Source organism: Giraffa tippelskirchi, chromosome 10, assembly GCF_054371585.1.
Source record: "Giraffa tippelskirchi isolate mGirTip1 chromosome 10, T2T-mGirTip1v1.2.pri, whole genome shotgun sequence".
NCBI classification, from domain to species: domain Eukaryota; kingdom Metazoa; phylum Chordata; class Mammalia; order Artiodactyla; family Giraffidae; genus Giraffa; species Giraffa tippelskirchi.
Window position 1 is genome coordinate 133675478 of NC_137284.1, and position 25382 is coordinate 133700859.

Consider the following 25382-nt stretch of genomic DNA (forward strand, 5'->3'; position numbering starts at 1 on the left):
ATCCCAGGGACGGGGGAGCCTGGTGGGCTGCCGTCTATGGGGTCGCACAGAGTCGGACACGACTGATGCGACTTAGCAGCAGCAGCTGGTGTTTGGAAGATGAAATCCAGGCATTCTACTGAACATCCTATAATGGACAGGGCAGCCCCCATAACAGATGATTATCTAAACCCAAATGTCAATAGGGCTGGTTTTGAGACATCTCAATTTAGCATAATAAAAAGGAAAGTCTTTGTAGAGCTGAAGAAAAGAGATTTCTTTCTCATTCTCAGTTCAGTTCAGTTGCTCAGTTGTGTCCGACTCTTTGTGATGCCATGAACCGCAGCATGCCAGGCCTCCCTGTCCATCACCAACTCCCTGAGTCCACCCAAACCCATGTCCATTGAATCAGTGATGCCATCCAGCCATCTCATTCTCTGACGTGCCTTTCTCCTCCTGCCCTCAATCTTTCCCAGCATCAGAATCTTTTCCAATGAGTCAACTCTTCGCATCAGGTGGCCAAAGTATTGGAGTTTCAGCCTTAACATCAGTCCTTCCAATGAACACCCAGGACTGATCTCCTTTAGGATGGACTGGTTGGATCTCCTTGCAGTCCAAGGGCCTCTCAAGAGTCTTCCCCAGCACCACAGTTCAAAAGCATCAATTCTTCGGTGCTTAGCTTTCTTTATAGTCCGACTCTCACATCCATATGTGACTACTGTAAAAACCATAGCCTTGACTAAATGGACCTTTGTTGACAAAGTAATGTCTCTGCTTTTTAATATGCTGTCTAGGTTGGTCATAACTTCCTTCCAAGGAGTAAGCGTCTTTTAATTTCATGGCTGCAATCACCATCTGCAGTGATTTTGGAGCCCAGAAAAATAAAGTCTGACACTGTTTCCATTGTTTCCCCATCTATTTGCCGTGAAGTGATTGGACCGGATGCCATGATCTTAATTTTCTGAACATTGAGCTTTAAGCCAACTTTTTCAGTCTCCTCTTTCACTTTCATCAAGAGGCTCTTTAGTTCTTCTTCGCTTTCTGCCATAAGGGTGGTGTCATCTGCATATCTGAGGTTATTGATATTTCTCCCGGCACTCTTGATTCCAGCTTGTGCTTCATCCAGCCCAGCATTTCTCATGATGTACTCTGCATATAAGTTAAATAAGCAGGGTGACAATATACAGCCTTGACGTACTCCTTTTCCTATTTGGAACCAGTCTGTTCTTCCATATCCAGTTCTAACTGTTGCTTCCTGACCTGCATACATGTCTCTCAAGAGGCAGGTCAGGTGGTCTGGTATTCCCATCTCTTTCAGAATTTTCCACAGTTTATTGTGGTCCACACAAAGGCTTTGGTATAGTCAATAAAGCAGAAATAGATGATTTTTCTGGAACTCTTGCTTTTTTGATGATCCATTGGATGCTAGCAGTTTGATCTCTGGTTCCTCTGCCTTTTCTAAATCCAGCTTGAACATCTAGAAGTTCACGGTTCACATACTGTTGAAGCCTGGCTTGGAGAATTTTAAGCATTACTTTACTAGCATGTGAGATGAGTGCAATTGTGCGGTAATTTGAGCATTCTTTGGCATTGCCTTTCTTTGGGATTGGAATGAAAACTGACCTTTTCCAGTCCTGTGGCCACTGCTGAGTTTTCCATATTTGTTGGCATATTGAGTGCAGCACTTTCACAGTGTCATCTTTCAGGATTTGAAATAGCTCAACTGGAATTCCATCACCTCCACTAGCTTTGTTTGTAGTAATGCTTCCTAAGGCCCACTTGACTTCACATTCTAGGATGTCTGGTTCTAGGTGAGTGATAATACCTGAATAAATTTTAAAAAATAAATGTGTTTCTTAAGTTATAAAAATGATATATTTTATACCAGGACAGTGATTTCCAAATATGACACATATCAATTGCTAAATATAAAACATCATTAAATGTTCTATTTACAAATTGGTAAAAAGCTAACGACTATGTATCAACACTGGAAATTTTCTCTTTAACATTATATAGTTGACATGAATAATTTGACTGACACACAATTCAGTTGATGAGATTTTCCTAGTAAGAGAAATGCTCTATATTGTTTTTACCAAATAATTTTCTCTCTCCCTCCAAGCTGTATTTTTAATGTTCATACCTAGTATTAACTAATTTTAACTAACTATAAACTGTGTTCGGAGAAGGCAATGGCAACCCACTCCAGTACTCTTGCCTGGAAAACCACATGGACAGAGGAGCCTGGTAGGCTGCAGTCCATGGGGTCTCAAAGAGTCGGTCATGACTGAGCAAATTCACTTTCGTTTTTCACTTTCATGCATTGGAGAAGGCAATGGCAACCCACTCCACTGTTCTTGCCTGGAGAATCCCAGGGATGGGGGAGCCTGGTGGGATGCCGTCTATGGGGTCCCACAGAGTCGGACATGAATGAAACGACTTAGCAGCAGACTATGTTCACTAATTAGCAAAGTAAAAATGCTATTTAGGCTTAGAGAGAACTTTAAAACTTGAGCAAAGGGTTTATAAGAAAAATTAGCAGGCTGAAGGGATAGTAAGCACAATATAGAATATATTAAGTGCCACTAATTGATCAAATCACTAATATTTGAGACAGCATACCCAGATACTAGAAATTACCTCAAATTCGTTAAAATATAATTTCAAATAAATTGTATCTTCTTTATATTTAACCTATACACAAGTTATTATAAACTAGAGTGTTCTTTTAAGCATTTAGTATCTAAAAAAAGGCATGCTTTGCTAAAAATTACAGGATTGAATGAATTACTTTAAGTTATTTTATCTACTACTGGATGGCAATGTTCTTAAGCTCTTAAGTACACAGCATCCTAGAGATGAAACCCCTCTCGAATCCCAACTGGTGAGTAACTGCCATTTAATTTTACCCTGGACCTTATGGTATCCTGTATATTTAGTCAGATATTTTCAAGCAGATGAATTTTTTCTGAAGTTTCTGTTACACTGGTTTGCCATTTATCAGACCATTCCACCTGAGTATAAGAAAATTTCTTCTTACAGATAAAGAACATGTACAAAATCAGGAGATGTCTGTGGATAATGCAAATAATGCAAAACATTTTGTGATTGTTCCCTGGAAAGCTCTATAACAATTTTGCTATTCTGTTATTTTTCCATTTCCTTTATCTTTTTTCCTTTGACTTATCTGTAGATGATATATATGCTAATACTGAACAAATAGTCACTTTTCAGAGAACAAATATTAAACAACCAAGGCCACGGGATGGCACTTCAAGATTTGATTTTGTAAAGTGTAATATTCTATTTTCTCTTAGACACTGTACTTACAACTTGCATAATACATTTCTTACTAACGTGGTTAACCAAAAAGTCGTTTCTTTACATACTGTGGTTTCCTACCTGTCAAAAACTAAAACAAAAAAAAGTTTAAAACGACATTTGTAGTAGTTATATTTAAATTATTAAAATATACTTTAAAATGTAAAGATTATAAAATCCTAGATTTAGCACTTGGCAACTTTATTACAGACCGTTAATTATTATTAATTTGGCTTAATCTGTTAGAAGTCTTATTTCCTCTTAAAATATTTCATTTAACTGACTCAAGAACTTCTAGCAGAATTGCAGGTTTTTGTATTTGTGCATGTAAGTGTATGTTTGTATATTTCCAGCTACATGAGACAAAAATAAATAAATTAAAAAACTTTAAAACTTTAAAAATTGCTGAAGCCTGGCTTGGAGAATTTTGAGCATTACTTTACTAGCATGTGAGATGAGTGCAATTGTGCAGTAGTTTGAGCATTCTTTGGCATTGCCTTTCTTAGGGATTGGAATGAAAACTGACCTTTTCCCGTCCTGTGGCTACAGCTAAGTTTTCCAAATTTGCTGACATATTGAGTGCAACACTTTCACAGCATCATCTTTTAGGATTTGAAATACCTCAACTGGAATTCCATCACCTCCACTAGCTTTGTTCATAGTGATACTTCCTAAGGCCCACTTGCCTTCACATTCCAGAATGTCTGGCTCTAGGTGAGTGATCACTCCATCATGATTATCTGGGTCTTGAAGATCTTTTTTGTACAGTTCTTCTGTGTATTCTTGCCACCTCTTCTTAATATCTTCTGCTTCTGTTAGGTCCATACCATTTCTCTCCTTTATTGAATCCATCTTTGCATCAAATATTCCCTTGATATCTCTAATTTTCTTGACGAGATCTCTAGTCTTTCCTATTCTATTGTTTTCCTCTATTTCTTTGCATTGACCACTGAGGAAGGCTTTCTTATCTCTCCTTGCTATTCTTTGGAACTCTGCATTCAAATGGGTATATCTTTCCTGTTCTCCTTTGCTTTTCGCTTCTCTTCTTTTCACAGCTATTTGTAAGGCCTCCTCAGACAGCCATTTTGCTTTTTTGCATTTCTTTTCCAATCGGATGGTCTTGCTCCCTGTCTCCTGTACAGTGTCACGAACCTCCGTTCATAGTTCATCAGGCACTCTGTTTGTCAGATTTAGTCCCTTAAATCTATTTCTCACTTCCACTGTATAATCGTTAGGGATTTGATTTAGGTCATACCTGAATAGTCTAGTGGTTTTCCCCACTTTCTTCAATTTCAGTCTGAATTTGGCAATAAGGAGTTCATGATCTGAGCCACAGTCAGCTCCCAGTCTTGTTTTTTCTGACTGTATAGAGCTTCTCCATCTTTTGGTGCCAAGAATATAATCATTTCATGTCATACTATTCCTATTTTTCTTTATGTCTTGGTTGAATTGATAAAATTAGCACATATAGTAATGTATACATATATATTTTAAATGTATTGGAAAACTCAATATATAATTTAAATTCTAATCAGATAGGGAATTTAGATTAAAGATACATCATTTTATGTGGAATTGTAGTATTTCCAAATAAGCATTCGTTTATTCATGCTGTCTGATAAACACAGAAGTATTGAAATTGGTTTTTTTTCCCTGAAATTAAGAGATTAACTCTAAAATTTTAAGCTGCAAGTAATTTTGCAATGGTTTTAGAAATATAAAATTTGTCATTTTATCTATGTCTTTACTACCTCTAAGCAAACATTACAGAACTACAGTTTTATTTTACAATAAAAATTTTAGTCCTGGCTTTAACAGAATGAGTCTTAGTATGTAATCATTCTTAGTATGTGTAACTAAATACTTAGTAGTCATTCTTAGTATATGTAAAATTATGTGTAATTTGATATAAATCTATCTTAAGTTATACTAAACAAAAACAAACAAGAGTCCTGAGATCTGGATGTTTTACACACTGGCATTAAGAAAGTATTTATCTTGCTTGGTCTCTTGGGAGCAGGCAGAAAAGCAATCATAGATACCTGTGTAGGTGTCTTTAATAATATTTTGACCTCAGTGAGGAAAATACCTTTCTTTTTTTCCTTTTGAATAGTGTGATCTGTAGCAATTCTTTAGTTCAGAAATATGAGATGAAAATCTGGGACTTATGTACTGTATAGAAAGAACTTAGAAAATCTATCTCACACTCTCAAATAGACAGTCCACAGATAATCAGAGTTCACTGTCAGAAATACTGCTTTAACCTACGTTTTATATATAATATCTTAGTACTAGCAAAAATGATATTCTGTAGCAGTCAGGTTTTCAGTGATTTTGGTCATCAACAGGAAGGAAGATGTTCAGGTGTATTGTCAAAAATCATAAAGTGAGGCTTTGGGACAAATGACTTTATAAAATTAATAAAGTAACGTAACACATCAAGTGTAGCCATAAAGAAAGCTCTGCATGAGATTGAGAAACATTTTAAAGAAGCGGCAGTCTCTCATTCTCTTTCATTATTAGCAGCACACTCATGTTTTGTAATTTATTTGGCTATTAGCCAGTCTTCGCAGGATTGTAATTATTCATTTCAAATGTGTAAGTGTTGGAAATGTTTGAGTAGTTTACAGTGACATTCTCTCAGAAAGCTTCTGATATGATTGCCTTTCCCTACGTCTATACTACATGTTACAGACTCATTTACCGAAGCTTCTTCGGCACTTGAGAAATAGTTTGAGGTCGGTATTTTGTTTCTTTGTTTTAAACATATTTATTTGGCTGTGCCAGATCTTTAACTGTGTCATGAAGAATTTTTTATCTTTGTTGCCACATGCAGGATCTTTAGTTGTACCATATGAACTCTTAGTTGTGACATGTGAGATCTAGTTCCCTCACCAGGGATTGAGTCTTTCCCCTGCATTGGGAGCGCAGAGTCTTAGCTGCTGGACCAACAAGGAATTCTCTGAGGTCAATGTTTTTGATGAGGAGATTGTGTCAGTTTACTGAGAGGTTAGCATCTTCAAAAATGTTCTATTTGAAATGTGGTTTATTTGTTATAACTAATAGAAAAATTTAAAGATTTTTTTCACACTTCCTTCTTTTGATGAGAACGACTGCCTCTGCCCATGCTCAAAAGAGGGAGTCTGGACAGATGTTTCAGTAAATCTGCTTGTGGAAGAAGAGAAAGGACAAAAGTGAGAAATGGCTGAAGAGAGATTTTGGCACGTATATTTATGTTGAAAAGTGAAAGTATTAGTCGCTCAGTGGTGTCTGACTCTTTGTGACCCCATGATCTGTAGCCTGTCAGTCTCCTCTGTCAATGGAATTCTCCAGGGAATAATACTGGAGTAGATTGCCATTCCCTTCTCCAGGGAATTTTCCCAACCCAGGGATCAAACCTGGGTCTCCAGGCTTGCAGGCAGATTCTTTACCATTTGAACCACCGTATCTACATAAACACACAATATACAACTGGGAGAGACTTAAATATGTTCAAATTGACTTTAATGATCTAATTGATAAAAGACAATTGATAAGAATAACTTGTACTCCTTAAAAGTGGAGTGTGCATAGTGACGTCCTTCAAAGAATGCAGAGTGTGACGGGAGTTAAAAAAAAAAAGTGATTTCACAGTGAAGAAATGGATAGACACTCCCTCAGCCCAGTGTTCAAGTTAGTATGGAAAGTTTTAAGTCAAGCTGATGGTGGATCCCCTTGATATGATGTGATGAAAATGACACTTTGACTTTGTGATTTTCCAACCCAAAGCCTATATGAAAGTGAAAAGTGAAAGTCATTCAGTGGTGTCTGACTCTTTGTGACCCCGTGGACTATACAATCCATGGAATTCTCTAGGCCAGAATACTGGAGTGGATAGCCTTTCCCTTCTCCAGGTGATCTTTCCAACCCAAGGATCAAAACCAGGTCTCTCACATTGCAGACGGATTCATTACCAGCTTAGCCACAAGGGAAGCCCCAAGCCTATATAACCCCAGTCTAATCATGAGAAAAAACAGGAACCAAATATTAATTGATGGGCACTCTAAAATACACTTGACTTGAACTCCTTAAACCTTTCAAGGTCATCACAAATAAAGTTTTAAGAACACATGTAAACACATGGCTGATTCATGTCAATGTATGGCAAAAACTACTACAATATTGTAAAGTAATTAGCCCCCAACTAAAATAAATAAATTTATTTAAAAAAAAAAAAACTATCAGAACCAAGAGGAGCTTAAAGAGACATAATGACTAAATATAAAGTGGGATCCAGGATGGGATCCTGGCACTGATAACGTATTTATACATAAGATATAAATAAAGCTAAGGTCCAGGTGGTGCTGGTGCTAAAGAATCCACCCAACAATGCAGGAGCCACAAGAGACTTGGGTTTGATCCCTGGATTGCGAAGATCCACTGCAGGCAGGAACGGTTAACCCACTTCAGTATTCTTGGCTGGAAAATCCCAGGAATAGAAGAGCTTGCTGGGCTACAGTCCATGGGGTCACAAAGAGTTGGGCATGACTAAGCATGCACGCAAACACACACAGAGAACTGAAGATACAAAGAGGCATAATAATAACATATTACTATACTGTATATAATTATATATCCTTGTGGTTAAGTTAAATATATATTGAGGTAATTCTCATTGATATTTTATTCTTTCCTTTTGAGATAAAAAGTTATATCAACTGCTGAGATAAGAGAATGGAGAAGAAAATTTAGAATAAAGTTGAATTTGAGGACAAAAATGCTTATGTACTGTAACATGGCAAGTTTAACAAAGAAAGTGAATAGTCAGATTGTTGTGGGATAATATGAATTTGAAGATCATGAAATCATGGTGCCCTATTGTGTGAAATTGTCAAGCTATGATGGGCTTCCCTAGTGACTCAGATGGTAAAGAATCTGCTTGCAGTGTGAGAGACCTGGGTTGGATCCCTGAGTTGGGAAGATCCCCTGGAGAAGGGCATCACAACCCACTCCAGTATTTTTGCCTGGAGAATCCCCATGGACAGAGGAGCCTGGTGGGCTACAGCCCATGGGGTCACAAAGAGTTGAACACAACTGAACGACTAAGCACACAGCACACATGCCGGGCTCTGGGGAGCTTCCCAGGTGGCATTAGTGGTAAAGAACCTGGCTTCCAGTGCAGGAGACTTAGAGATTTGGGCTAGATCCCTGGGTCAGGAAGCTCCCCTGGAGGAGGGCACGGCAACCCACCCCAGTATTCTTGCCTGGAAAATCCCATGGACAGAGGAGCTTGGCGGGCTACCATCCATAGGATTGCAAATAGTCAAACATACCTGAAGTGACTTAGTACGTACGTAGGTACATTGGGCTCTGGAACAAGTATTGAGACCTACTGAGGCTCATTTAAGTTTTGAATCTGCTAGATGAGTAAGATAAGAATTTAGTGTTTGACAAGAGTAATATTGAAATGATGGAACCTGGCTAAGAAAGGAATGTTTTAATGTATAAATTACCAATTATACGTATCAATTTTTGTTCCTAATTTCAATGAATATTAGGTTGTACTTCTCTATACATTCATCAGCAAGGAGTTGTATGTTTTTATTTTATTTTTGACAATTTAATAATCATATGTGTCTCATTCTTTAGATTTGCATAATGTTGGTTACTAGTAGAATATTCATCAAGTTCCCCATCTACTCCAAGACCAGCCAGCCCTCATTTTTCAATGTTTAGAGATTTTATTGAAATTTGATAAGGTCCCTTTTATATTTTCTGTGTTAAATGATAACTTTAATGCTAGATGGTTATGTGTTTGGTAATTCCTTCCTCAATCAAATCCATCTGCACTAGAATAAACATTATTCAAAATGTTTTTTTGCATGTGACTATCATCCTTAGTTTAAAACACAAAGATAAGATTTTTTTAAGTAATTGTGTGGTTAACCTGTGTTGGGGAAAAATACATTTTCCTCTACTCTTCTAGATTCTTCTGGCTGGTCAAGAATTAAGTTGATGTGATTCAGATTAACAGGATAAAATCAAACAAAATTTGATAAAATGAATACATGGTATGGCAAAAACTATTACAATATTGTAAAGTAATTAGCCCCCAACTAAAATAAATAAATTTATAAAAAAAAAAAAATGAATACATGGAAGAAGACGAAGTGAAAGTCACTCAGTTGTGTCCCACTCTTTGTGACCCAGGCCAGAATACTGGAGTGGGTAGCCATTCCCTTCTCCAAGCAAATCTTCCTGACCCAGGAATCGAACCAGGGTCTCCTGCATTGCAAGTGGATTCTTTACCAGCTGAGCTACCAGGGAAGCCCTATACATGAGGAGACCTTGGAAAACTAACTCCCCAACATGGGCAAAGCCTTCACCTTAAATACCATCTTTAGCTAAAGACAAAAGTGGATGTGGGGGTAGTTGTTTGGGACTTTAAAGGGGAGAAAGGCAATTTTCACAGAGATTGAACAGCAAATGTTTGGTAAACAAATGTTTGCTGTACCATGCAGAGACCATGGGATGCAGAGATGAATTTTAACAGACTTTGCTGGGTACATCCCTGTCTACACATCTAGGCAGGAGAAAGCTTACTGGGTAAAGCTCTTTACCTACGTTCTCTAGGCAACTAGGGAGAAGGTCAAATGTTCTTCCTGAGTCTTTTGGGCCTTAAAAATAACCAGCTTAAATTAATCCTTAAGCCAAAGAAATACAATTTGAGGTGGTAAATTTTGCTGCCCTACGCTTGTCACATGGGAGGAGCCTAGATTGGTAAAAATACAAAAGCAAAAACAGTCATGCAACAGTTTCTATTTTCCAGAAGATCTCACAATATAGCTTTGTTTTGAAACTTCTGATCAGTACTATGTATGAGATATAATTATGAGAAGGCAGGAGATATCATATTGTGCATATACCACTGGAATAAAAAAAAATATTAGAGTTGATTTAAATTTTAGTTATGTCAGGTATAATATAAAATTTAATACATTAATAAGTTAGGAATAATTAATGGGCTTCCCTGGTGGCTCAGCAGTGAAGCATCTGCCTGCAATGCAGGAGGTACAGGGGACTCTGGTTCAATCCCTGGGTCAGGAAGATTCCCTGGAGTAGGAAATGGCAACCCACTCCAGTATTCTTGCCTGGAAAATTCCATGGACAGAGGAGCCTGGCAGGCTACAGTACATAGGTTCTCAAAGAGTCGGACATGACTGAAGTGACTGAGCATGCAGTGGAAATAAATTTGTATACATGAGGACCATGGGATATAATCTGTCTGTAAATGGTATATTAAATCACAAATATTTTGCAGAAGCATGTATTTCTGAGAAGATGAGCCAAAGACTTTGTAATGATGTTATCACAGAAATTATTTAATGAAAAAGTCTGTATAACCACTAAGGTAATTGATATGAAAAAACTTTAAAAATGTGTTTATGGATCATCAGAGTTTCAACAACAGTCATAAAATAGGATTGTGTCATGTCAGATGACAGAGATGCTTATTGGTCATGCTGAAGATCATTATGAGGAAATGTAAAGAAAACTTCTAACAAAGAACAAAGGCATTAAAAATGGAGAGACGTACCATCTTTCTTGATGGGGATATGAATATGTTAACTTGGGGGAAATAAGTAATCAGATTTAATGAAATTTTGATGATAATTTTTGAAGGAAAATTTGTAAAAGTTATGTTGAATTCATCTGGGAGTACATAAACACAAGACCATTTTTTATTGTAGAATAATGAAGATATAAAAGTGATTGCAATATGTTGCAAATATAGGATAATCAAAATTATGTGGTTATCATAAAACTCACAGAGTGATAAATAGAACTGTGTCAACAAAATGTCTTAAAGTAATGAATGCAATATTTTATTGAAAGAATGAGTTATCCAACAAATGGTGTAAGAATTAGGTAGTTGTATTCTTGACACAAACCATCATAAAATAGCATTTTAATGGATTGAAAGTGTTCATGATATTGAGTGTCCTGTGTTCAGCTATCTCCTATTAATATTATGCAGTGTGAGGGATCACTTTCTTAGGAGTGAATAGGAGGTTATTAGTACATATATCATCTTTTATAATGCATCACCAATAAAACAATAAAAACATAAAGAGACTGAAAAGTATGCATTAATAATTGAGATAATTAGAATGGTAGAAAACTTTGTCTTATATATGGTTCATTCTTGGTCTTTGACCAAACTAATTATCTCAGGCAACAATTGAGACTGAATATATTTTAATCATTTTAAAATAAATATTATTAGAAACTATTAATAAGATAGTTATCATTTTTCTCTAGTTCTTTGTTTTATTTTCCCTCTAAGATAATAATGGGCTGATTCTTTAATTTTTTTGATGATGTTGAAGAAAGCACTCTGTAAAAATCTATTTTAAATTAAGATCAGAGAATAAACTATAATTCTATGAGGTTGTTATTAAAATATATTTAATGCAATTATGTATTCTACTATTGCACAAAATTTAAAATTTTAATTTTACTTACTAATTGTTTATTTGTAATATTAGAGTTAGAGTCAAGTAAACAGCCAAATGAATTAATTCTTACTTCAGTTCCTAGAAGCCAGATTTAATTGGACTGCTTTATTGGGATCTGCTAAAAATGTCATTACTGGGCATTACAAATATGCTACAATGTCTCTCTAAATAAGCAGAATAAGAATTCTCATTAATTAATATGCTAAATAGGCTTAATGAGTTACTATCTAAATTAGGACCAATATAATCACATGTAAGCCCAAATAATCACTCAGCAGTTTTGGTTGTACATTCTATGCTTTTAACATACACATAAAAATATAATATATATATTCTGCAAGTTACAAAAGCTATTTCCTAACTCATCCATAACAGATAGATATATACAAGTATATTACTCAGCATGAGTCTTATATATGACAGAATGCAACTGAAAATAAGTTCTTTACTTGTTTGTATGTGTATGAATATTGCTTTTCTAACAGCATATAAGGATATTTAAAAAGTAAAATTTGTTACAGAAAAAGAAGTTAGGTCAACAGCCATTAATCAACAAGGAATGGGGGTGGGATATGTACATTTATAAACAGATACCCCTAGCAACAAATTTTCAATTTACTGAATAAAAGTTAGTCTTACATTCTCATCATAAATTTTTAATGAAATACTATCAGAATTTCAGAATTGTTGACTATTTCAAAGCTTCAACTTACAGAATAAGACACAATACTTCTTTACTTTGAAGCTCACCCAATATTTTATACACTTCAGTTGGTATTATGTACTTGTAAAGATTTTTATGATACAGTGCTAATATTATACAAAATTAAACTACTAGCTTTTTTTCTAATATTTTAGAAGTTCCCCCTCTCTATTTTCAGTCCTAAGTTTGTAAATACCACCAAAAGAAGTTTCATAAAAACAGAAATAAAATAAGTACAATTAAAATATAAGCTTAGTTAATTGTAAATCAGACCATATACTTAATCATTATAAAAAAAAATAATCTCAGTGAGGTGTAGAACCAAACAGACCCAACCATCTGAAATTTTTCATATTCACAAAAATATTCAAGAGTTTGATGGATTTTCACATTTATACCATTGCAGTAAATAAGGCCATAAATAATAAAATAAGCATCCACATCTGTTCTTGCCATTCAGCTGGATTGTCATAAAGTCAATGCATAAACCTACTTGTCAGAACTGGTGATTAACACATAAATTATTTCAAAGGATTATTGAAGGGCTAAAATGTTTAAATCTTTCATGTGAAGTTTGGGATATTCAAGAAATAATATATCATGTCTAATTTCTTTTAAGAAAAAGAGTGAGAGAGAGATAAAAGAGTTAAGCATATTCTTTGACATGAAATTTATTTTGTATTTTATTTTGGAAGGCATTTCTAAGAAGGTGTTTAATTGCTTATTCTTTGATATGGCAGACACTGCACCAATCAAGACAGAACCACAGATGAACAACATAGATCCAGCTGGACTAGCCCTTACTTTGCTTTAGAATCTTAAAGTGGAACTAGCAGATCCTGGAGGTAATGGACCCTGTTATTCCTTCAATAAAATATATCCCAAATGATCATTTTACCATGACAAATTCAGCATGATCCAGCCATCCTTATACTGTTCATCCTTGAGTCTGCTTCCAGACTTTAGCCCAAATTCAATCTAGGAGTTTGCTTAGATTTAAATTTAATAGTTTGCACTCATTACAACATAGTATTTGTGAACACAGGGATATTTTTTCAGTGTTCTAACAGTTTTTTTTACCTTTCAAAAATGAAAACAGTTCAACTTTAAGAACCAGAAATCATTTCTCTAGGGTCTGGACAATAAAAGTTTGAAATATAGCATACCTACTCACCAACTTAGTCGTCAAAGCAACAGGCTTAAAAAAGAGATCCCTATTCAAGGCCTAGCTCCTGTTAAATATTCTTGAAGGTGAGAGAAAGTTTCCTAACTTCACTTCAGATGGTCATCACCACCAAATATTCAACAGAGTCCTGTGAAACTATATACTGAGTAGAAAGCAAAACTATCACAACAAAATATTCTATCAAAGGCACAATATGCATGTGTGTGTTCAGTTGTGTCTGACTCCTTGTGATCCTATGAACTATAGCCCGCCAGGCTCTTCTGTCCATGGAATTTCCCAGGCACAAACACTGGAGTGGATTGCCATTTCCTCCTCTGGTGGATCTTCCCAACACAGGGATCGAACTCTCCTGCATTGGGAGGCTGATTCTTTACCACTAGTGCCACCTGGGAAGCCCATCAAAGGCACAGTATATTTGTGAAAATTCTAGATAAATATCTTATTTCTCTGGAAATACATGCTAACACACTACTACTGTGACACATTTCTTTAGTCACTTGTCTTCTGGTCAGAAGTTGACTTAGTGACTGTTTACTGTTTCATTCTCCACTGATACATCCTTCTTTCCTCCTCTCCTTTTCATTTTTTGTGTGTATAATACAGTAGAACATAATTTTGATTTACTAGGAAGTACAATGAGCTTCCCAGGGGAAGGTAATATATTACTTTGACAAACATATAAATAAGTGATGTAATCATTTGTCATGAGCTGGTGAACTCACCAGCTGAGTGTTATAAACAATTTGAATAGCATAAAACTTTTGAATACAGTTCTTGTATTCATGATTGCAACTAAAAAAATGAATGGATTCTGAGTTTGGCATGTTACCGGAAAAGTAAATTGGGGTAGAATTACCTAGTTAAACTTAATCATTATGTCAGTATTTTTATGACTAATGACAGTTCAGATTCTGAAACTTAGCATACTTTCAGAGAAGTCGCAATGGCTCATCAATCTATGTTGTGAAGTATTAATTAGTGATTTGTAGTCATGATATATTGCCTCTTGTGAAGAACTGAGGAGTCAGGGGGAGAGTATGTAGAATAATTTATTCTCTTTAAAAAATCAAGTAAGGAAAGAATCAATATGGGCAGAATCTGAAATTACTATTAGAAAAATAAACAAGTTTTTCTTTTTACATTTTATGAAGTGCCGTAAATTTAACAAATGTTAAAATGAAGCATCAATTTACCAAGGTAAATACTTAGCTTCATATTGGAGTAGTTTAAAGTGACTGAAACCTGAGAAATAGTCATCCCTGATGGAGATCTTGTGAATAAATGCAAGTGTTTTGTTTTTTTTTTAAGGATATGTATGGGCCCAAGCTCATCCAGGTCATAGCACTGATCAGACATGTTACAGTTAATAAAACAATGTTTCTTTCAAGAGACATTATATTTAAAGATAAAATGTTTTGTGAACTTTCCTTATTCACTCCAGGTTTTTCAAAATTCAATATTAATTGAGACATTGTCTTTGGTGACAAAGACAAGAATGACTAAATTTCAGCTCCAGCGTCATCTGCTCTAGAAAGTATTTTTTGATGTTTCAGTTCAGTTCAGTTCAGTTCAGTCGCTCAGTCGTGTCCGACTCTCTGCGACCCCATGAATTGCAGCACGCCAGGCCTCTCTGTCCATCACCAACTCCCGGAGTCTACCCAAACCCATGTTCATCGAGTCAGTGATGCCATCCAACCATCTCATCCTCTGTCGTCCCCTTCTCCTCCCGCCCCCAATCCTACCCAGCATTAGGGTCTTTTCCAATGAGTCAACCCTTCGCATGAGGTGGCCAAAGTATTGGAGTTTCAGCTTCAACATCAGACCTTCCAATGAACACCCAGGATTGATCTCTTTTAGGATGGATTGATTGGATCTCCTTGCAGTCCAAGAAACTCTCAAGAGTCTTCTCCAACACCACAGTTCAAAAGCATCAATTCTGCAGCGCTCATCTTTCTTCACCGTCCAACTCTCACATCCATACATGACCACTGGAAAAACCATAGCCTTGACTAGATGGACTTTTGTTGGCAAAGTAATGTCTCTGCTTTTAAATATGCTATCTAGGTTGGCCATAACCTTCCTTCCAAGGAGTAAGCGTCTTTTAATTTCATGGCTGCAAGCACCATCAGCAGTGATTCTGGAGCCCAAAAAAGTAAAGTCTGACACTGTTTCCACTGTTTCCCCATCTATTTCCCATGGAGTGATGGGACCAGATGCCATGATCTTAGTTTTCTGAACGTTGAGCTTTAATCCAACTTTTTCACTCTCCTCCTTCACCTTCATCAAGAGGCTCTTTAGTTCTTCTTCACTTTCTGCCATAAGGGTGGTGTCATCCGCATATCTGAGGTTATTGATATTTCTCCCGGCAATCTTGATTCCAGCTTGTGTTTCTTCCAGCCCAGTGTTTCTCATGATGTACTCTGCATATAAGTTAAATAAGCAGGGTGACAATATACAGCCTTGACGTACTCCTTTTCCTATTTGGAACCAGTCTGTTGTTTCATGTCCAGTTCGAACTGTTGCTTCCTGACCTGCATACAGGTTTCTCAAGAGACAGGTCAGATGGTCTGGTATTCCCATCTCTTTCAGAATTTTCCACAGTTTATTGTGATCCACACAGTCAAAGGCTTTGGCATAGTCAATAAAGCAGAAATAGATGTTTTTCTGGAACTCTCTTGCTTTTTCGATGATCCAGCGGATATTGGCAATTTGATCTTTGGTTCCTCTGCCTTTTCTAAAACCAGCTTGAATATCTGGAAGCTGAACATTTGATGTTTCAGTCATGTTCTAATACATCTATCATACAAATTAATAGTTTACTATAATTGTGTATCTTTTTGTTAGCTTTTTTTTAAATTCACTGAAGTATAGTTATTTTTAAATTGTTAACATTTTCTTTGGGACAGGGTGGTATTTTTACAGATATGAATTTCTAGGACATGGCACAGGGCAGTCTAGTAAACCTTAGTTGTATGAATTAAAGCCTGATAGAAGAAAATCACAATAAAAATATGTCAGTGTTAGATAGAGCCTTGTGCAAAATGCTATAGGACCTCAGAAAGGAAGGTTGCAGCCTTGGTGGGACTGGGGTGGGGTTGGGGTGGAGAAACATCATAAAGAAGGTTGAAGTTCTTGTTTAGCAAGTGGAGTTTTCTTGTGGAGGAGAAGAGAGGAGAAAGGCAAATGTAGAGAAGCATTTTATAAGCATGAATTAGTTGTGTGTGGCTGAGGATTGAGCGTGAGGAGAGTGAAAGAAGGGAAGATAGTTCTGGATAAGTTGCCTAGGAACAAATAGTTAAAGAGTTTTTGTATACCTTGATAAAAGGTTTGGACTTTATTAAAAAAAAAGTTTAAGGGTAAGTGTTGAAGAGATTTAAGGGACAGGTGGGGGATTATCATACTATTAAGGAATGCTGCTTTCCTGGAGTATTTAGGACAGAAAATATTAATTCCTTAGAAGGTTGTTTCAAGTCTCAGGCAGGAAATTTGGACAGTTTGAACTTCAGGGAGCCTACAGGACCAGAGACAGCATATTCATGAAGTTGGTTAAGAGATTAGCTGAGCGAGTATGACTAACCAATTTCAAGTTATGATTAAAGTTGTTTAATTTTTGACCATAGGATCATAGAGAAGATCATGCATTCAAGATGAAATGTATGGGGAAAGTTTGTAAAATAGTTGATGCCAATGAAATAATTAGATAAAGGAATACTTTGTATATTCATCTTTTCTTCTGACACGGAGGGAAGGTTGCAAAGTTATTCTTGCATCTTAAAGATAATTGGTCCCATACAAGAATATCATAAATTGTAGAGTTTCTTTTCCTTTGCTATAGAAGGCTACATATCACAAAGATAGTGTGTGATTATTTTGCATTAGATCAAGTTTTATTATTTTAAATCAGATCTCTCTTTGAATAAAATTTAATTATTTTGATCATTACACATTCCTGGGCCATTATGGACTTCTCGTACATTTGCAAAATAATATAAACACCACTGACTGAGCTCCTGGGGGCAGTTTTCTCAACATCTGAAGGATAGCTTTATCTTAAATTATTTTGGCTATTGGTTTAGTTCTCTCAAAATAACTGCCTTGAGATGTAATTACATAGAAATGAGCCTGGCTGTAGTGGCATATACAGAGATAGAACAATATGTAGGAAAATCACAAATGTGAAACAATGCATAATAAACAGTTAAATGTGAATAAATAGATAGGACAAGGATATTGAGTCAATCTATTTGTCATAGGCGGCAAACAAAAATTTACCAAACAGTTTACAATTTCAGGAATGAAAATCCTCTTCCCTGACCAAACACACCCATACACACACACACACCAATGACTCACGTAATCTTACAGTCTTACAGAAGAGGAGGGGTTACCTAGGTGCTGGTGGGGTGGCTCGACTGAAGGACACTGCAGGCAAACAGAACGCAAAATGAGTAATCTCTTTGAGATTAGTGCAGCATTGCACAATTGAGTAGCTGCAAGTAAATTTTAAGTTGTGAAAAAGAGAGAGAGAGGCTAAGTTATAAGTTATGAGGGTACTTGTTACAATATTAAGGAATTTGGTGCAAGTGAAATAGGCATCAGAAAAATAATCATTATAGGATTTTCATCAGGGATCATATTTAAGCATCCAGGGAATGTTTTGAACCATATTCTTCAGTGGCTATTTCTAGAAATAGAAAGGCTCTCTAGGAATCTAAATCCAGAGATGATGCTGAATCTGAACTGAGTGATACTAACAATGGATAAAGTTGGATTGATTCCAAAGTTTAATTTGGCTGTTGGAAATGAGGGAAATGATGCTTTACTTGATCCAGGTTCTGTGTTAGTGGTACTCTTAAAAGTTTCTTACTTATCTTTAAATTTTCAGCGTAAGCTTTTAGGTGATATTTCTGGAATAGAAATTAGTGTCTGTCTGTAAATCAAAATGTATGACCTGATCAGTGATTTGTTTACTGTAGATGCCAATGTAGTAGTTGTATTTTTGTTTAGTGTTGTGAAGTGGTTCAGTTCTCACTATTTAGTGACCCTAAAGGAATTCACTCGTATATAAGTGAAAATAAAATAAATCTTAAGGAATTCACCTAGATTTATTTTATTTTCACTTATATACCAGTTGTTTTATAACAGCTCTTAAATCTTTAATAATGTTGATGGAATATTTATCCTATCTTAAATAGGATAAATAAAACCTATTCCAGAATTTCAAAGTAAAATGTTTACTTTCATAGGTAGTGAAAAGTCTACTAAAAATGAAGCCTATGCTGAAGATGTCTGAAAATAATTATTTTGGAGTTTTCAAAATCAAAAGAATTGCTTGAATTCAACTCACCTCACACATAAATATATTTTAAATTTTTGCCAAAATATTGATAATATATCCAAATTATAAATAATTACTTTGGGGTGTTAACAGATGTTTACTTTGTTTCATTCATAGACTATCTAGAATTCCAATTATTGTTATATTGGAATGTATGCAAAGTAAATGTCAACATGAGGTGGATAATTTTTTCAGGAATTCATATATTCCTGCATCCTTATTTGTCTGTCATCCCCACTTTTGTCCAATAACAAAGAGAGAAAATAAATGCGATGGCTCAAAAGTAGCAAAATATCATGTTATTATTAGCTGGGGCTATAACAAACCAGTTTGGGCCACTTGGAGTCCTTCTGTTTCTCTAACTAATGACATAAGCAATGACAAGTTGATGTTGGCTGATGGCAGGAGATCTCAGATCCTCACCCTTCCTGCACAGCTTTTTGAGTGTCCTCATGACATGGCAGCTGGCTTCCCCAGGATGAGTGATCCGGAAAGCAAGGTGTAAGCTTCAGTGTGTTTTGTGATGTAGATTTGGAAGTCACAGATACTTGTTGGCACAATAGTTTATTGACTACATCAATCCTATTCAGTATGAATGAAAACTACAGAGCACATGAGAATCTTTGGGGGCCATCTTGGATGCTAGCTTCCAAATGTCCCTATTTATAGATTCTTAATTGGGTATTTTAAAACAAATGGTTTCTTTTGTATATCTAATTTTTAATCATAAATTTACACAAACTTTATTCATTCTTTTTTTTTTTTTTTTGTAGTTTCCAGCAGCTTTTATTTTTCCTAGAATCTGGATACAGTTAACTCTGACAAGGCAATGCTCAATACTGTTTAAGCCTCATATTTTAGGTTAGCTACTTAAATATTATAAATGTGAATGCACATTCTCATAACTGGGTAACTAAAGTTTGACACAAATTTACTCAGTATTTATGTAATCACAAAATTTTATGTGCAACAAGAGCCTTTATAATAGAGAATCTGACCGTACGCATTTGTTCACATATAAAAGTTATTCTTTACTCATCTATCCTAACTTATAAAGTGTTACACCAATGTTTCTCAAGATGTTTCTTAAAACAGATGAGTTCTCAACACAAGGTTAACAAACCTGAAGCTCCACTTCAGAACTACAAACCCATAAACAGAAAACTGTTTCACCAGAAATCGGTTATGAGCAATTCTGTCCAAAGTAATACTATAGGAAGTTACAAAGTTGACCAAAATAAGACACAGATTTCCTTTTTTTTATTATTTTACTTTAAAAACTTTTATTGGAGTATAGTTGACTTACAATGTTGTGTAGTTTCACGTATACAACAGAGTGAATCAATTATACATATATCCACTCTTTTTTAGATTCTTTTCCCATTACATAGCACTGAGTGGAGTTCCCCATGCTATACAGTAGGTCCAGACACAGGGTTCTTATTAAACATTTTTTTAATGAGTCTCAAACTCTGTGATGGATTTTTGGTCAAGTTGCTTCCATTAAAAAGTATTAATTTTAAAAATTAATAACTTAAAGCTGCCAAACACAAAACATATGTCCACAAACCATTCTCCTTTCCTTCTGAAGGTTTTACGATATATTGTTATCATTAACCAGTCTTTTACTATTAAACTTCAATGGCCAGTTGAGACAAACAGTTCTGAGACCATTCTTCCACCACAGATTATTGGGAAGAATGTTCATTTAGCCTTCTGAGCTTTCTGGGCAGACTTGGTGACCTTGCCAGCTCCAGCTGCCTTCTTGTCCACTGCTTGGATGACACCCACAGCAGCTGTCTGTCCCATGTCATGCACAGCAAAATGACCCAGGGGAGGATAGTCAGAAAACTTCTCAAAACCCATGGGCTGGCCAGGAACCATATCAAAGATGGCAGTGTTACCAAATTTCAAGAGTTTGGGGCCATATTCCAGCTTTTACCCAGAACAATGATCAATCTCCTCCTCCAACTCAGAAAACTTGCAAGCAATGTGAACTGTGTGACAATCCAACATGGGTGCCTATCCAGCACTGATTTGGCCTGGATGGTTCAAAATAATCACCTGAGCTGTGAAGCCAGCTGCTTCCATCGATGGTCATTTTTGCTGTCGCCAGCCACAATGTTATGACAAACATCTCTGACAGACACGTTCTTGACATGGAAGCCCACACTGCCTAGGAAGGGCTTCACTCAATGCTTCATGGTGCATTTCAACAGACTTCAGTTCAGTTGTTACACTGACTGGAGCAAAGGTGACTACCAGGCCAGGTATGAGAACACCGATCTCCACTCAACCCATAGGGGCAGCACCAATGCCACCAATTTTATAGACATCCTGGAGGGTCAAATACAAGGGTTGGTCAGTTGGGCAAGCTGGTGGCAGGATGTAATCCAGAGCTTCAAGCAGGGTGTTTCCACTGGCATTGCCATCCATGTGGGTGAATTTCCATCCCTTGAACCATGGCATGTTAGCAGTTGGCTCCAGCATGTTGTTACCATTCCCGCCAGAAATTGGCACAAATGCTACTGTGTCAGGGTTGTAGCCAATTTTCTTAATGTAGGTGCTGACTTCTTTAACAATTTCATCCTATCTCTTCTGGCTAGAGGGTGGCTCGGTGGAATACATTTTGTTAACTCCAACAATTAGTTGTTTCACATCCAGAGTGAAAGCCAGAAGGACATGCTCACGGGTCTGCCCTTTCTTGGAGATACCGGCTTCAAATTCACCAGCTCCAGCACCAATAATCAGGACAGCACAGCCAGCCTGGGATGTGCCTGTAATCAAGTATTTGATGAATACCTGTGTCCTGGGACATCAGTGATGCCCACATAGTGCTTGCGGGTTCTCAAATTTCCACAGGGAGATATCAGTGGTGATACCACACTCATGTTTACCTTTCAGTTTGTCCAAGACCCAGGCATACTTGAAGGAGCCCTTTCCCCATCTCAGCAGCCTCCTCCTTGAAGTTTTTAATTGTTTTCTTGTCATATCACCGCATTTGTAGGTCAGATGGCCAGTCATAGTAGACTTCCCTGAATCTACGTGTCCAGTGACAACGATGATGATGTGGGTCTTTTCCTTTTCCATTTTTGCTTAGGTTTAATGGTGGTTTTCAGGACACCTGTGTCCTGGCAGCAAAACTGTTGCAAAAAAGTTATTTATTCTTTATAAAAGATGAGGACTTAAATAATTCCTTTGAATCCTTTCCATTTCCACTTTTGATTCATACCAATGAATGACACACAGTTTAATATGATCTTAATTTTTTGTCACCTCTAAACTTTCAGAAAATATGCTATAGTCCTATGTTTTTCCTTTGTATTATTGTTGTCTTGATTTCCATCTGAAGTAAGAGTAACAGCAGTCTTATATAATACTTCACTTGTAATTCAGTATCTTATATTATGTACACCTTTACCTTTTAAAGTTTGATGTCATTTTACTTCTCATCTGAAAATCACACATCAATATATTTATTCTCTGTCCTTGCCGTGCTTTGCTAAGTCCCCTCAGTCGTGTCCGACTCTGTATGACCCTATGAACTATAGCCTGCCAGGCTCCTCTGTCTATGGGATCATCCAGTGGATGGAGATGGGAGGGAGGTTCAAGAGGGAGGGTATATATATATATATATATATATATATATATATATACCTACTTCTGATTCATGTTAAGGTTTTACAGAAAACAAAATTCTGTAATGCAATTATCCTTTAATTAAAAAATAAATAAATTAGAAAAAGAATAAAAAGAATACTGGAATGAATTGCCATTCCCTTCTCCAGGAGACCTTCCTCATCCAGGAATCGAACTGGCTTGTTTTATGTCTGACCTGCATTGGCAGGTAGGTTATTTACCACTAGAGCCACCTGGGAAGCTCTGTCGTTAGGCTAAGTCAAAAAATGTAAGGCAACAAATAGAGTTTACATTATATTAGTGAAATATATTAGTAGTACACATTCTTCTCTGTGTTCAGTTTCTCTGACCAAGTGAAAGTGAAAATGAAAGTCGCTCAGTCGTGTCTGACTCTTTGCAACCCCAAGGACTATGCAGTCCATGGAATTCTCCAGGCCCGAATACTGGGCTGGGTAGCTTTTCTCTTCTCCAGGGGACCTTCCTAACCCAGGGATCGAACCCAGGTCTCCAGTACTGCAGTCAGATTCCTTACCAGCTGAGTCACAAGAGACAAGGGAAGCCTTGTCTCTAACCAAGGACCATTCTAAATGTAATTAGTGTAAAATTAATTTCAAACAGATTCACTTCTCTTGATATTCCATCCATTGGTAAGACAGGAAGCATTTTAATGTGCTACTTCTTTAGCTTTGTAAAACACCCCCCCCTCCTCGAGTTGTTACTTGTCTACTTTTTTTTTAATTAATAAATCTTTATATCCTGAAGGCATGAAATTCTACCTTTTTTATCCCAGTTATTTGTATTCCCCTGATCCTACCAGTGTTCTCCATTTTCTAATTATTATCTGAGCTGGTTGCTCTCTAAACCATCTGCAAAATGGTCAGTTTGGGGTATCTTATCACTACTCTCCCGAGTTGGATTCATATTTACTGATTCTGCCCTATAATCTTGTGGTAAAATCTGCTAGTGCTGATTTCTTTCTTTCCATGACTTTTGGCATGAGCAGCTACTTTTGGAGACATTTCCTAATGCTCTTGGATTAATTTTAAGAATGTTACTGGAATGAAAGTTTGTGGAGAGGTAGCTTCTTCAAGGCTAGCTTTCATGCTCCTAAAGTCATAAAAATTTCTCGACTGTCCAAATGACTCTCAAGAATAGATTTTTTTAGAAATTACTGACTGGTGCACTTAAGGAAGGTCTGGATTAGTCTGTTTCTTGTTTTTCCATTTTAATAAGCTGTGGTTAGTTAAATACAATTAATTTTTATATTGAACTGATTGAGTTTAGGAATGAAAGGTAGCTAATGCAATCATACACATTAAAAAATGAGTTATAAAGCAAAGATTAAATTATATTATGTCATTCAAGATAGATTTTATATATTGATTTCCATGAGTACAAGATGATAGCTTTTTTACACTGCATTCCCCAGTAACTACCCCATGAAAATATTATGCATTGCTTAATGAATAAAGAATCAGGAGAGAGATATTAGGGACGAAGCCACTCCATTTTCAAAACCACCTGTAAGTTCAGGATATCACTGAAGACTTTTACAGTTTTTCTAACCACATCATATCTAGAATTGTCATTGTTGGGTAACTACTGTTTGATGAAATATCACACAAGCCAGAATATGAACTACATGCATTATTTTCTCTTGCTGCATAACAAATTACCACAAACTCAGCAGCTTAAAAAATATCTATTTATTTTCATTATGTCTTTAGGTAGGAAATCTGGAAACAATGAAATATTATTCTTTGGGTCTCACTAGGCTAAACATTATGCTCAGGGTCTCACTTGGCTAAAATCATTGGGTTAAGCCATACTTATGGTTCTCATGTGGGCCTCAGGATCCTCTTCCAAACTTACTGGGTTTAATTCCTTGAAGTTATAGACTGAGGTTGTTGTTTTCCTGCTGGGTATCAAGCAGGGACGGTTCTCAGCTGCTTACAGGCAGTTCCTTACCATGTGCCATCTGCTATAGACTGAATCGTGTCCTCACCAAAGACACTGTCACAGTCATTTCAGAGCAAGGATGTTTACTTTCTCCCAGGTCAGACAGAGAACACTTCAGATGTCCTTTTCTGTAACCAAGTGCAGGAAATAAAGGGCTCACATAATTAGGTCAAGCCCACTCCAACCATCTCTCTTAAGATCAAGAGATTTGTGACCTTGCTAAGTCACTTCAGTCATGTCTGACTCTTTGCGACCCCATGGACTGTAGCCTGCCAGGCTTCTCTGTCCATGAGATTCTCCAGGCAAGAGTACTGGAGTAGGTTGCCATATCCTTCTCCTGATTTAGGACCTTAAACACCTACAAAATCCCTTTAAAATGTCACCTAGATTTATTCTTAATTGGATAACCGGAAGAAGGTGTATATATACCAGAGGCTAGGATCTTGGGGACTATCTTAGAATTTAGCCAGCCAGACTATATATATATCTTTAATTTAAAAATTTTAATGGCCACATTAAAAAATAAAAAGAGACTCTGTAAACTTTAATTAACAACATTTTATTTAGCCAAATATACCTAAGATATTATCATTTAACATGTAACAAGTATAAAATTATTAATAACATAATTTACATTTTTTTCATGTAAAAAGTTAGAAACCCAGTGTGTATTTCACAGTTACAGCACATCTCAGTTTTGACCATCAGTATTTCAAGTACTCAGTAACCACAAATGACTAGTAGCTCAATAATACA

At 36.3% G+C, this 25382-nt stretch overlaps 1 long non-coding RNA gene and 1 pseudogene across 2 annotated transcripts in view; one reads left to right on the forward strand and one right to left on the reverse strand.

The window, feature by feature from the left end:
* Positions 1–15411, forward strand: part of LOC145522520 (uncharacterized) — a 231756-nt gene extending 216345 nt beyond the window's left edge. The window contains exon 4 of one of the 2 annotated variants that reach the window (XR_014066008.1): positions 13245–15411. This is a non-coding gene — a long non-coding RNA (uncharacterized LOC145522520). The remainder of the gene's footprint in view (positions 1–13244) is intronic. The other variant, XR_014066009.1, reaches the window with a different exon arrangement.
* Positions 15412–20732: 5321 nt separating this feature from the next.
* On the reverse strand, positions 20733–22118 carry LOC145523401 (elongation factor 1-alpha 1 pseudogene; annotated as a pseudogene).
* Between the last annotated feature and the right edge of the window lie 3264 nt (positions 22119–25382).